Here is a 12905-nt window from a genome sequence, read left to right on the forward strand (position 1 = left end):
TGCACCCATGGCATATGGAGGTTCCCAGGAGGTTGGAGTCGAATCGGAGCTGTTGCTGCCGGCCTGCGCCAGACCCACGGTAATTCCAGATCCGAGCTACGTCTAAGACCTATACCACAGCTCAGGGCACTGCCAGATCCTTAACCCACTGAGCAAGGCCAGGGATTGAACCCGCAACCTCATGGTTCCTAGTCGGATTCGTTAACCACTGCGCCCCAACGGGAACTCCTGTTTCTTTCTTTAATATGGTGGCCATCCTACGGTATGAGATGACATCTTACAGTGGTTTTGACTTGCATTTCCTGACGGTTAGTGACGTTGAGCATCTTTTCATGGCTTTTTAGCCATCTGCGTAGCTTCTTTGGGAGGGGTTGAGGGTGACTTTTAAGGTTAATGAAGCACTGGCCCAGTGTCACTAATAAAACCAAAGATACAATCTCTCTGGGGTGATCCACACACATACATTTTAAAGTGAAAAAAAAAAAAAAAGATGTCAAGAAGATTTCACACTTGGGCATCAGGAGATCTAACAGCGCATGGGAGTCTATGACGACTGAGGCCAGGGTTTAAGTAATGAGGTCTGAAACGGTACCGACCCCGTTACTGACCACCTTTCTGTGGGCAGCTCACCCAAACATCTAAAAGGCACAACAGCCACTAGTTGAACTGCCACTAAAAAGTAGCCCCCGTGGCACCTCTAACACAGGAGCTAGAACACAAGAACCCCGCCCTTTGAATGCTCCAAACCCGAGTGGTCAGTCCTGCTTTTTAACTGTAGGAACTACAAGTGGCCAGAGAAGCCCCCAGCAGTTATCTTCAGAGACCTCACAGGATGGGCAGAGGGGAGCCAGCCTTTGTGCTTCTTTACTTTTGTCGAGAACAAGGTCCGAGGAGTTCCCTCGTGGTGTAGCGGGTTGAGGATCTGGTGTGGTCACTGCAGCAGCTCAGTCTGCTGTTGTGGTGTGGGTTCAATTCCTGATCCTGGAACTTCTGCATGCTTCCGGTGTGGCCGAAAAACAAACAAACAAACAAGGTCTAATGATGACCCAGCAGGTGAAAGGCCCCTGGGTAGCCTTTGTCAGGACCCTCCCCTTTTTTTAAAATTTATTTTTGGCCATATTGTGGCATGTGGAAGTTCTGGGGCCAGGGATCGAACCCATGCCACAGCAGCGACCCAAGCCACAGTGGTGACAAAGCTGGACTCTTAACCCGCTGAGCCACTAGAGAACTTCAGAGGTGTTTGTGGGGTTCGCTTTTCTTTTGGCTGTACCCATGGAAGCTCTCAGGCCAGGAATCAGACCCATGCCAGAGCAGTGACAACACCAGATCCTTAACCTGTAGGCCACCAGGGAACTCCCCAGGCCTTTCGGATTCAAGGGCCATGTGCCCAAAGACAGCACACACAGCACCAATTCAGGCCCCTCAGCCCAGTGCACAAAGCTGCTACCAAGAGAGGGGCTCCCTGTGTCAGCCGCCCCAGGACACACGAAGACAGGGGTTTGAAGGTGCAGAATGGCTTGGGCTTGGAAGCCTATGCAACCCCCCTCCATCAGCAGATCGTAACCTCAACTCGTCTTACTCCTTTTGAAGTTAAACAAGTTAACTGCAAATTTCACATTCTATTTCATACACACAGCCCTGGACTCTGTCTTTTTTGAAGCGCTGTCCAGTAAGACCCGCAACTTTGGAGCTTGCAGCAGCATTTAATAAACACCGGTTGAAGTGAAGGAAAGCAACGTGACATGACAGAAGGGTGGTTTGGGCACAAACTAGTCCCACCAGGGTCTGCCCGAAAGACTGATGTATGAATCCCCAAGGAAATGCCTCAGGAATGAACACAGGACCGTCCAGAGAAAAGCCGAAAGGCGGGGCCAATGTGCACTGCTGCGGCGGGGGCGGGGGGATGCTGACCAGCTGTTCAGCGTCGCCACTAACTCCCGCAGAAGAAAAGCAGCCTTAAACTGCAGCAAGAAGAATTTATCTAATATTTATGAGAAATTCATTGACAAGGAAGGAGACTCTCCGAGGGAAACCTTAAACGGTCCCTGAGGAGTTTGGCAAATTGAATAGATATTTATCTGCCATGCTTCAGCTGTGACTTTTGTCTGAAAGCAAGAGAATAAATAGGTCAGATTTTCCGCAACCCTGACCCCCTGAACTGCTTTAACGAAGGGAATTCCTGGTATTCAATTTCTAAAAAATTGTGGTTGCTAGAAAGCAGGCTGAAAATATTGAAATGACACACTTCCTGTGAACTTTTTAGAAAAGAAATAGTTTAACCCCGCCCATGTTAAGATGGGAAAAAATATGCACATTGGGTATATCCACCTGCAGAAGCATGTGTCAGATACACTAACGTACAACGAGGCCCGAAGCTGACCAAGGGAAAACGTTAGTGAGGTTACTCGGGAATAAGTGAAATGGTCCTAAGACTGGGTGCAGGTCACAAAGAAAATAGTCAGTGATGTGTATATACTTTTTTTTACAATTTTTTGTATTCACTGGATAATTATGAGAATTTTTAAAAATCGATCACAATCTCCTAAACCTAAAAGCAATCCTTGCCTTTCCTTTTCTACGTTCCCTCCCAATCCCCAAACTCATGAACGTGCTTATTAGTAGCTTTCTGAGCTAAGATCACAAACAAGAAAGGAAGTTCTCTTTCTCTTTAAATTACAATCATCACCCCAGAAACATCCAGCCACGTGGAGGTACTTCACAAATACGTCCTCTCAACCCCAGCAGCCACTGTGCATCCCCCAGCGAAACATCTTCTAGGAGGAAATTCATCAAGATTTACCTTTCTCTTCCTTTGCCTCGAGCTTGGGCTTGAACTGACGTGTCAGATGGCTGATGTCTTCACTTCTACATAGTACGGAATTTATCACAAAGGAAACGAAAAATCCTCCAGCTCACCTCTGCTGTGTGTCCGCCTGAGCTGGCTGCCCAGATGGAGCGCCTACAGCGAAGGTCAGAGGCAACCCCAGTGGGCCAGACCCAGCCGTGAGGAGGGCTGGGGCTGACTGCTGATGGCGAGGCGTGGGGCCACTGCCCCACAGCCAGATTTATGGCTGAGCAAGGCAGTTAAGGGTGGCTCCAGTCCTACCAACCAGGAGATATTGACAAGACCCTCACATCATCTCAGACAGATTTTTACGCTGAAATAGAAGCCTCATCATTGGACAAGGCAAACATTTCAGATAGTGCTAAGAGCGAGGAGGGGAAAAAAAGATAAGAAAAGGACTCACCCCTACCCGTAACAATATCTACTTGCTTTAAGGGTGGGAAGCTGGGAGGTGGGGGAAGCTTCAATCATTAAGGAGAGAAATCTCAGACTCCTTGTCTGGTTTGTGTCACAGAACTTGGGTTTAAGGCCTGCTTCCGCCTCTCGCACAGCATGCGAGTTTTAGGGCAAATTACTCTATGCTTTCTGAATCTCATTTTCCTGATTTGCATCTTGAGGATAAAAGTATCTGTCCTATCTCCTTCACAGACTGAATGTGGAAATCTATGCGAAACCACCTTAAAAAAACAAAACTGTGAAATGCAACACAAATATCCAGTACCATTAATAATTTTTAGTTACAAATTTAATTTGGTGTTGCAGGATATCTTAGCATAATGGTTGGCTGCTTCAGATATTTTAGTAACTATTAGTACATTAGCAATTACACGTTTATGTATATACGTTTGGAATTGCCCAAGTCCCACTGTCAGCAATTGTCCAATTTTGATCAATTCCCCTATAATTACAGCACCTAAAACTATCTAATTTGTCAGATGTGTCAAATGTTAACAAAAACAGTGGCACAAGCTGTGTGCTGGTATTATTACATGTTAGGAAATGTAAGAAGGAAGCCAGGCTCCGTGGCTTGGCTTGTGAAAGCACCTGTCTGATAGAAAAGGTAAGATCAGCTCACACTGGACAGCTGACATTACCTTAAGCCAGGTGCACTCAACCATGATGATTCTGGACCCCACAATACCTAGAAATATTTTTGGCGGTCACGACTGAGGTCATGGTACTGACATCTAATGGGAAGAGTTCAGAGATGCTGTTAAAACCTCTTATAATGCACAGGATGGCCCCCACAGGCAATGATTATCTGGTTCCATATGTCATTAGTGCAGAGGCTGAGAAACTCTGCCTTGAAATTTTTTTGCCTATCTCATTAAACCCACTAAAATACAAGAAAAAATACTCCTAAAAGTCTAAAGCAAGAGCATCGGCACTCTGTCAAAGGAGCCAAACTGCCTAACAAATTCTGCAAATACTGCCCGAACCTGCTTCCCTCGTCTTGTGTCAATGAACTGCCCTTGGATGCAGGAAAACACAGACGGGACAGAGCTCATTTCGAATCATAAACCTGGACCCAGTTTGGCTGACGGGCGGGCAAAAGGAACATCTGGTCTCCATAGGAATAGTGCTCAGTGGGAGGAATCCTTATAAATGGGCAGAAAGCAGGCTGCTGCTTCAGGCCTCAAAAGCCAAGCAGCCATCGTGGAGCCGCCCTGGTTCTATTTCAATTCAGCAGGACTCCTTCCAAAGGCGCATTAACAGATGAATGGACAAACCCATCTGCAGCAAGGAATGCCCAGAACAGGATCTCAGTGGACAAGCATGGCTGGTATTCAACAGGGGAAAAGCAATAAATTCCATAGAGACAAAAGCCCAGCTTTTGCACAGTTCATCACCTTTCTAAGCCAATTTATCATAAGCAGGATCCCTCAGCATTCACACCTGCTTTTATACAAAATGTTAACATCTGCAGCATTGCTTACATAAGTGTTTGTCCTAAGGTTCATGACCCACTGATGCATCATTTAATGATTTGAGACCAATAATTTTTTTGGCTGCGCCTGTGGTATGCAGAAATTCCAGGGCCAGGGACCAAACCCGAACCATAGCAGTGATAACACCAGATCCTTAACCCGCTGAGCCACCAGGGAACTCCTAGTATCAATATTTTTAGGAGTTCCCATCATGGCACAGTGGTTAACGAATCCGACTAGGAACCATGAGGTTGCGGGTTCGGTCCCTGCGCTTGCTCAGTGGGTTAAGGATCCGGCTTTGCCGTGAGCTGTGGTGTAGGTTGCAGACGCGGCTCGGATCCCGAGTTGCTGTGGCTCTGGCGTAGGCCGGTGGCTACAGCTCCGATTCGACCCTTAGCCTGGGAACCTCCATATGCCGCGGGAGCGGCCCAAGAAATAGCAACAACAACGACAAAAAAAAGACAAAAGACAAAAAAAAAAAAAATTTTTAGATGACTAGAATATAATGAAGAAAAGAAGAAAAGAGAAAAGGAAAGAAAAGGAACAGAGAATATAGTAAAAGGAACAGAGAAGATTTTATCTGAAAAAGGACACTAAATTTTTTGTGTGCTTGAATGTTTGCCTATATTCTGGGTTGTGAAGTAAAATTATATCTCCTTGAGTAATGATCAATAAAAAAAAGAGTTTGAAAAAACTGCTTTTAAAAAAAAATTGTTTGGCCATGCCCGGCATGTGGAAGTTCCCAGACTATGGATCAAACCCACGTCACAGCAGCAACCTGAGCCTCTGCAGTGGCAACACCAGGTCCTTAATCCACTACACCACAAGGGGACTCCTGAAAACAGTGATTTATAAAACCGCAAGTAGTAGTTTCATCAGAATGGCACATCCATTCCAACAAGACCCAAGGACAACCCAAGTCTAGAGGGTCATGAAACATTTGAAAAATCATTGCTCAAAGCAAATAATTCAGCTGGATAAGAAGAGCCAGAAGGAAAAAGACTCATCATCATTAATGTGCAATTCTGGAGTTCTCTTGTGATTCAGCGGGTTATGGGTGTCCGGCACTGTCACTGCCGTGGCTCAGGTCACTTCAGTCCCTGGCCCAGGAATTCCCATGTGCCATGGGTACAGCCAAAAAAAAAAAAAAGTGCAGGTCTGGGCACCACATGTGAGGTCCATGTACTCGCCCTTCTGCAGTCTACGAATTAAAAGAAGCTTCCACTGGACACTCAAATGCTTTCTATGAAAATTAAAAATCCCCCCCCCAAAAGAAGTCAGCTGAAGAACTGGGTCTTGAGACTGTGTAGGATTCTGCTGGATGAAGAAAGGAAAGCAGGACATTTCAAGGAATAGAAAACAGTGTGTCTGAAGACACAGGCTCTCCAGAACCACTCTCCGAATCCATAAGTGACTGAATCAACCAGCAGACAGCAGACTCAATGAAGAAAGCCCCCAGCTTGCTCAGGAACGGTGACAAGCGCAGCAGGGGCTGAGCACAAGTGTCAGGGACAACGTTCAGAGAGGTGAGCAGGAAACAGTGAGAGGGGAAGGTGGAAGGAGGGAGCGGGGGCTGGGGGGGACCTGACCATCACCGCCCATCACCCTCGTGTCCTCCCTCACTGGCCCAGGAGCCCCGCCGTGGCACCATCTCCTGGGGACACGCTGGGACACCCCCCAGGAAGGAGTCCACAGGAACCAACAGCTCCGACATCAGTGTGGGCAGCAGCACTGGCAGAAGAAGAAAACGCCCTTGGTGTTGGCGGCAACTTGGGGAGCAGAAGTGAAATGAGCGTTTCCATGCCCAACTCGACGTGCATTTTTTTCCCAGGAGAGAAACAAAAGCCCCGTCATCTCTGACCCCTCCCCAAAGGGGCTTCTCGGCTCTTGGAGGAAAGGGGAGCAATTCCCAACGTGAACCGTCTGTAGAATCAATAAGCGAGTTTACAACGTCTCCCGCAGCGTGGAGTGTAGGAGAGTGGTGGTGAGACCCACAATCCCACAAATATTACTGCTATGCCTTTGGAATGTCGGTGAGTTGAGAGGCCCAGCTACATCTGCGCCATCACGGAAACTGAAAATATTTCAGGGTTTTTTTGTTTTTTTTTTTTAAATCACCACTTCCATAAAAGTGACAGCATTCATAGAGTCTAAACTGATCTATGGAAAGAGAAACTTTCTTATTTTTCTTTCAGAAATGATCAAAACAAATCCCATGCATATTCATTCACGGTCTTTCAAGCAGGAATTTTTTTTTTTTTTTAAATACCGAATGTTGAGTCCCTGTCTACATTTTCTCCCAAGGGTCCTTCAAGACTCATCCACAAATACTGGCCGACGCCTTGGTCTCTGTAGAGCCTGTACTGCTTTGGTGACTGCTGGAAACAAAGATTCACAAGATTGGAAATGGTTAGCATGACCTTTTTTTCTTTTTTTCTCTCCTGTCGGAGGTTCTCAGGCTAAGGGTCGAATCGGAGCTGGAGCCTCTGGCCTATACCACAGCCACAGCCAATGCCAGATCTGAGCCGCATCTGCCACCTACACCACAGCTCACGGCAACACCGGATCTCTGCCCCACCGAGTGAGGCCAGGGATCGAACCTGCATCCTCATGGATACCAGTCAGATTCAATTCCGCTGAGGTGGGAACTCCAGCATGACAAAGGGAAGTTCCTGGACTACGGGTCCAACTGCAGCTGCAGCGGAGGCCGAGGCCACAGCCAGGGTAACGCGGGAGCCGAGCCGCGTCTGTGAGCTACACCACAGCTGGCAGCAACGCCGCAGCCTGAACCCACTGAGCAGGGCCAGGGATCGAACCTGCATCCTCACAGAGACAACGCCAGGTCCTTAACCTGCCGAGGCACAATGGGAACTCCTAGCATCACTTTTAAATCACCCTCTCTCTCACTTGAACATGACACTCAAAACAGTTTGCATGACTTTTAAATAACCCCCCTTTTTAAGTTTTAGGCACAGGAGCCATTCCGCAACAAGGGACCTCAGATACGGGCAGGCACCTCCCAAGCTTCACACTGAAATGGAAATCGAAGCCCATGCCTTGGAAGCCCAGGCTGTCACCGCAAGGCCTCCCAGCAACCCGGAGACCCGCATACGCACACGAGGCTCGTGCTGCAGTAAATCACACGGCAGGCGTCACCCTCCGCAACGCGGGTCGTGTTCTGTGACAAGATGTGCCGTGGCCATTGGACCAGGTTGTTCTTGGCCAAGCAGCTCTTCATTACACACTGTTCCATTTACATTAAAAATCAACAGGCTTAATTAAACCGCACATTCCTGCCTCGGGTGTAAACGGGTTTTTCCCCTCTCACGCATGTGTAACGCGGCTGCTGCAGCTTCTGCTCGTAGCCCGATTTAAGTATCCATTTCTCTAATTCTAGGTCTTAAAGCCACAACAGAAGTCGTTCTGAGGCCTGCAGGTAAAACTAGAGCAATCATTGCTGAACTTTTCCATAAATTGCACATATATGTGTGTATATATATATATTTTTTTTTCTTTTCTTTTTTGGCCGCATCCACAGCATGTGGACATTCCTGGGCCAGTGATAGAACCCATGCCATAACAGTGACAACACCAGATCTCTAGCCCTCTGCACCACAAGAGAACTCCCTAAATCATTAATTCTTCAAAACAAACCTGCTAAGATTTTAGCAGGTAACTTTACAGAAACTTTTGGGGGGGGGAAATGGATAGTGTTAGTATGTATAGTTTGAATTTCGTAATTTACAGGAATTTAACATCTTTGATACCTCAAGTAGATGGGCATGAAGACAGAGGGGAAGGACTTAATGCATGCAGAGCTGCGTGTGCCAGGATGGGGACAAGAACCCCGACAGCTTGCACACGCACCCCTGTTTCGTAGGAGAGGGAACGTTAGCCTCCAGGGATGAGGAAAGCGGACCAAGATCACCAAGGGGCAAAAGGAGGAATCCAACCCGAATTTCTCTCATCTTTTGTTTTTTTTTTTTTTGAACATATGTATTGCATCAATATAAATTGTTTCTCTATTTTTTAAATCTGAAAATACTCTTTTTTTTTCTTTTTAAATATAATTTAACTTTCAGGCTCCTCTTTTTTCTTTTTTCATTTTAGGGCCATACCCATAGCATACAGAGGTTCCCAGGATAAGAGTCAAATCGGAGCTGCAGCTGCCGCCCTATACCACAGCACAGCCACGCCAGATCCAAGCCACAACTGTGACCTACATCACAACTCATGGCTACCCCAGATCCATAACCCACTGAGCGAGGCCAGGGATCAAACCTGCATCCTCACGGATACTAGTTGGGTTCTGAACCTGCCAAGCCACAACGGGAGCTCTAGGCTCCTCTTTAAGAAGAATAGTTGTGACCTATGCCCCTTTCATACTTACTTTTCCCTAGAAATGGCCTTTTTCCAGGCAGAAAAGGCCCCTACAGCTGGGGATAGGGAGGTGAGAATGCAACGAAAAACTGAAATTTTGAGTTAACTAAGGAGCCTGAAGGTTAAAAGGTACTTTTTCTATTCTACTGCTTTACCAAGAACATAGCACAAAAGAGAATTTGTTGTTTTTTTTTTTTTTTTAATCTTTTTAGGGAGGCACCTGTGACATATGGAGGTTCCCAGGCTAGGGGTTGAATCAGAGCTACAGCTGCTGGCCTACACCACAGCCACGGCAATGCCAGATCTGAGCCGTGTCTGCGACCTATACCACAGCTCACAGCAAAGCCGGATCCTTAACCCACTGAGCAAGGCCAGGGATCAAACCTGCAACCTCATGGATACTAGTTGGATTTGCTTCCACTGCACCACAACAGGAACTCCAAGAATTATGTTTTCTTGATAGTTTAAGCTACATGGTCATTATTCTAAATGTCAGTTATAATTTATAATATATTTTCCAAAAGCTGCGGGGGTGGGACCTGGTGACCAAGACCCAGCTTGTGGGGCGGGTCGGGGGGTAACTCAAGACCACAGAAAAATCAAGGGAGAGTCTTCCTGAAGTTTCCATTTCATCTAATGCTAGGGAATTTAAACATTGCTTCCATAATAAAGAAACATACATCATGAAATAAAATATACAATTTACACTTTGAGATGACATGGAGCTCAAGGATAGCATTTTCATTAGGTTGCTTTAGCTATATCACCATGTAACCTAAATAGGATATACTTTCACTGAATAATGTAATGAATGTTTACTGAGCAATCGGTCTGTGCTAGAACTGTTCTAGACCCAGGGATATAGCATCAGAACCCTTCCCACCCCGACCACCCCCCCCCCCAAAAAAAATCCCTTCCATGGAACTTATCATGGGGAGACTGAAAAATAAAGGAAAGGTTATATCTTCGAAGGTGATAAGTACTTTATTTTTTAATTTTATTTATTTTTATTAAAGTATAGTGAATTTACAATGTTGTACCAATTTCTGCTGTATAGCAAAGTGACCCAGGCACACACACACACATTCTTTTTCTCAAACTATCTTCCATCATGTTCTATCTCAAGTGATTGGACACAGTTCCCTGTGCTGTCCAGCAGGACCTCACTGCTTATCCATTCTAAATGTAATAGTTTGCATCTACTAACCCCAAACTCCCCGTCCATCCCACTCCCTCCCCCTTGGCAACCACAAGTGGTTCTCCATGACTGTGCATCTATTTCTGTTTTGTGGATAAGTTCTTTTGTGTCATAGAAGGTGATAAATACTTTAGCAAAAAAAAAAAAAAAAAAAAAAAAAAAAAAGGCGGGGAGGCCAAGGGGGAAATAGGCACTGTGGGGGAGGGGCTACAGGTTTAGAAAGAGGAATAAAGAAGACCTCACTGAATGGTGTCACTTAACCAAGGACCTGCGGGAGGGGAGACCGTGTGGACCCTGGGGAAAGAGCATTTGACACGGAGGACAGAAACTGCAAACGCCCAGAGAGGTGGATAGGCAGGACACCACGGCGGTCAGAGAGGGGACGAAGTACACGAGGGTGCAGCCAGAAGGACATCTGAAGGACCCTGGCTTTCACACTGAGACAGAAAGTCATGAATAGAGGGCTGTGAATAGAGAAGGCTCATCATGGGGCCTCTTTCAAAAAAACCCCCGTGGCTGCCTGTGGTCTGGGCAGTGGGCAGCAAGGTGGAAGTGGGGGCCCGTTGGGCAGGGAGGGTAATTCAGGTGGGAGGGGAAGTGGGTCAGACTCAAGTGGGAGGGGTAGGGAGTGGTCTGAATCTGGACACAGGGGAGAGCAACTGGAGCCCCAGGTCGAAGGGTGGGAGCAATGACAGGTCAGAGACGCGCCCGATCTTTAGCCTAAGCCTCTGCAAAAACAGGGAAGGCAGAGCGGAGCGGGCTTGGAAGGAGCTTGGAGGAGCTTGGGAGGGCTTGGGAGGAGGTGGTTCCGCCTGTGTTGGGTGTGAGACGCCTGTTAGACATTACGGTGGGCGTGCTGAGTTGACCTTTGGACTTGGGAGCCCAGAGTTCCCAGGAGAGACGGGCCTGGGGCACACGCTTGCCATCGCCCCTGTGAAATGCATTTTAAACATACACTGGATGAGCTCCCCACGGGGTTAAATAAACAAAGAGAAGAACAGAGGTCCATTGACGCCCCAGGGTCCTCCAAAGTGAGGAGGCCAAGAAATAAGGAAAAACAGAAGGAGCCATCGGTAAATCAAATTAAGTGGAAACCTAGAAAAGACGTTGTTCTCGGAGTTCCCTTGTGGCGCAGCAGGTTAAGGATCTGGCATTGTCACTGCTGTGGCTCAGAGGGCTGCTGTGGCGCAGGTTCCATCCTGGGCCTGGGAACTTTCACATGCCTTGGGAGTGGCCCAAAAACAACAAAAAAAGAACAGAGAATCAGACGGTAGCTAGGAATCCAAAAAAGGGATGGATGTGTGTGTGTGTGTGTGTGTGTGTGTGTGTGTGTGTGTCTTCAGGAGAAATCCCAGCATGCACTGGGAAGGCCTGGAAAGAATCAGATGGGGGGTTGGGGGAGTGGTGGGGGTAACACACCAAGACTGCTGCCCTTCACTGGCCAAAGCAAAAGGAGGCTTCCTCCCAAGCCTGCTCGTCACCAGAGAGGGACCCAGCCAAGCAGCCACGACCCTCCACTGTGAGAGAAACCTGGGAACAACCGATAACAGCCACGGGCGATAAGGAGCCAGGACAAAATGATATCCACTCTGGCAAGGAAATATTTGGCAAGTTACTGATCTCTGTGTCTTCTTAAAATTCCTTATAACTTCCCCCGTCCAGGTCATGGCGGGGGACAGGGGGCAGGGTGGCAAGTGAATATTTTCGCTTGGCTCTGCTTACCTCTGGGTTTGGGGACTGCTGTTTTGCATTTCGCCTTTGGGTCCTTTGCGAGCACCCTACCCATTCTCCAATGGAACATACATGCACCTGCACGTATGCGACAGCGGGTGTGTCCCCTGAGTGTCCGCACGCTCTTCACAAGCTCGTCACGCTTACTGCCCTCTGACAGCTCGGGCCTCCCTGGCTCGCGGCCGCCTGTGAGCACAGATTCCTTCCCCGTCCCTCCGCCTTCCACGGTGGCTGCGGAGGACCTGAAGACAAGCCTGCCTTCATCCTCTCCACCCACAGGCTCTTTTCACTGGCTCTGATGGTACGGGTTTTGAGCTTTTGTCTTCCCGGCCCCTACACTCCGCCTGGCTTCAGCCCTGCCTCCCTCCCCTTCAGAAATCCTGCTCTAATAACCCTGCAGCTAGAGAAAAGTGTTTTTCACGGTCCGGGAAAAACACAGGATGTGGAAGTTATCACTTTCCAGGGTTGTCCTCAAGAGACTCAGGATGTTGAAACCTTACGTTTTAGGAACGCCCTGGACCCACTTCTTCCTGACATGGTCGGCAGCACTGAGCACAACCCTTCCTAGGACGCAGTGAGAACTCAAGTCTATCGCTCTACGCGTCAAGTTTATTTTTCCAAAAGGGCCTTCCATTCCCTTGGCGCCAAAGCTCAAGTCCATCTGCCGTCTTCTGTTCCCTCCCAGAGCCTCCCTTGTCAGGCACAGAATTAACGAAAACTACAGTCCTCAGGTGGAACGGGATCGCGGGCAAAGCAAAACCTCTCCATGTAAGGCTGAGAGAGGGAGAGACGGACGGATGAAGTCTGGTCAAAGCTGTCATCT

General features: G+C 47.8%; 1 protein-coding gene across 13 annotated transcripts in view; it reads right to left on the bottom strand.

Moving 5' to 3' along the window:
• The window catches only part of TIAM2 (TIAM Rac1 associated GEF 2), a 239401-nt gene that overhangs the window by 121518 nt on the left and 104978 nt on the right, over positions 1 to 12905 (bottom strand). For 2 of the 13 annotated variants that reach the window (XM_085023223.1, XM_085023163.1), the window contains exon 3: positions 825 to 997. The exons of 10 other annotated variants lie outside the window; for them this stretch is intronic. The gene's annotated coding sequence lies outside the window, so the exon portion shown is untranslated. The remainder of the gene's footprint in view (positions 1 to 824; positions 998 to 12905) is intronic. One more of the 13 variants, XM_085023170.1, reaches the window with a different exon arrangement.

The sequence above is a fragment of the Sus scrofa genome, chromosome 1 (assembly GCF_054392235.1).
Source record: "Sus scrofa isolate SSC_HxYL_T2T_F1_AM1 chromosome 1, Sscrofa_HxYL_maternal_Yorkshire_Landrace_v2.0, whole genome shotgun sequence".
Classification (NCBI taxonomy): Eukaryota; Metazoa; Chordata; class Mammalia; order Artiodactyla; family Suidae; genus Sus; species Sus scrofa.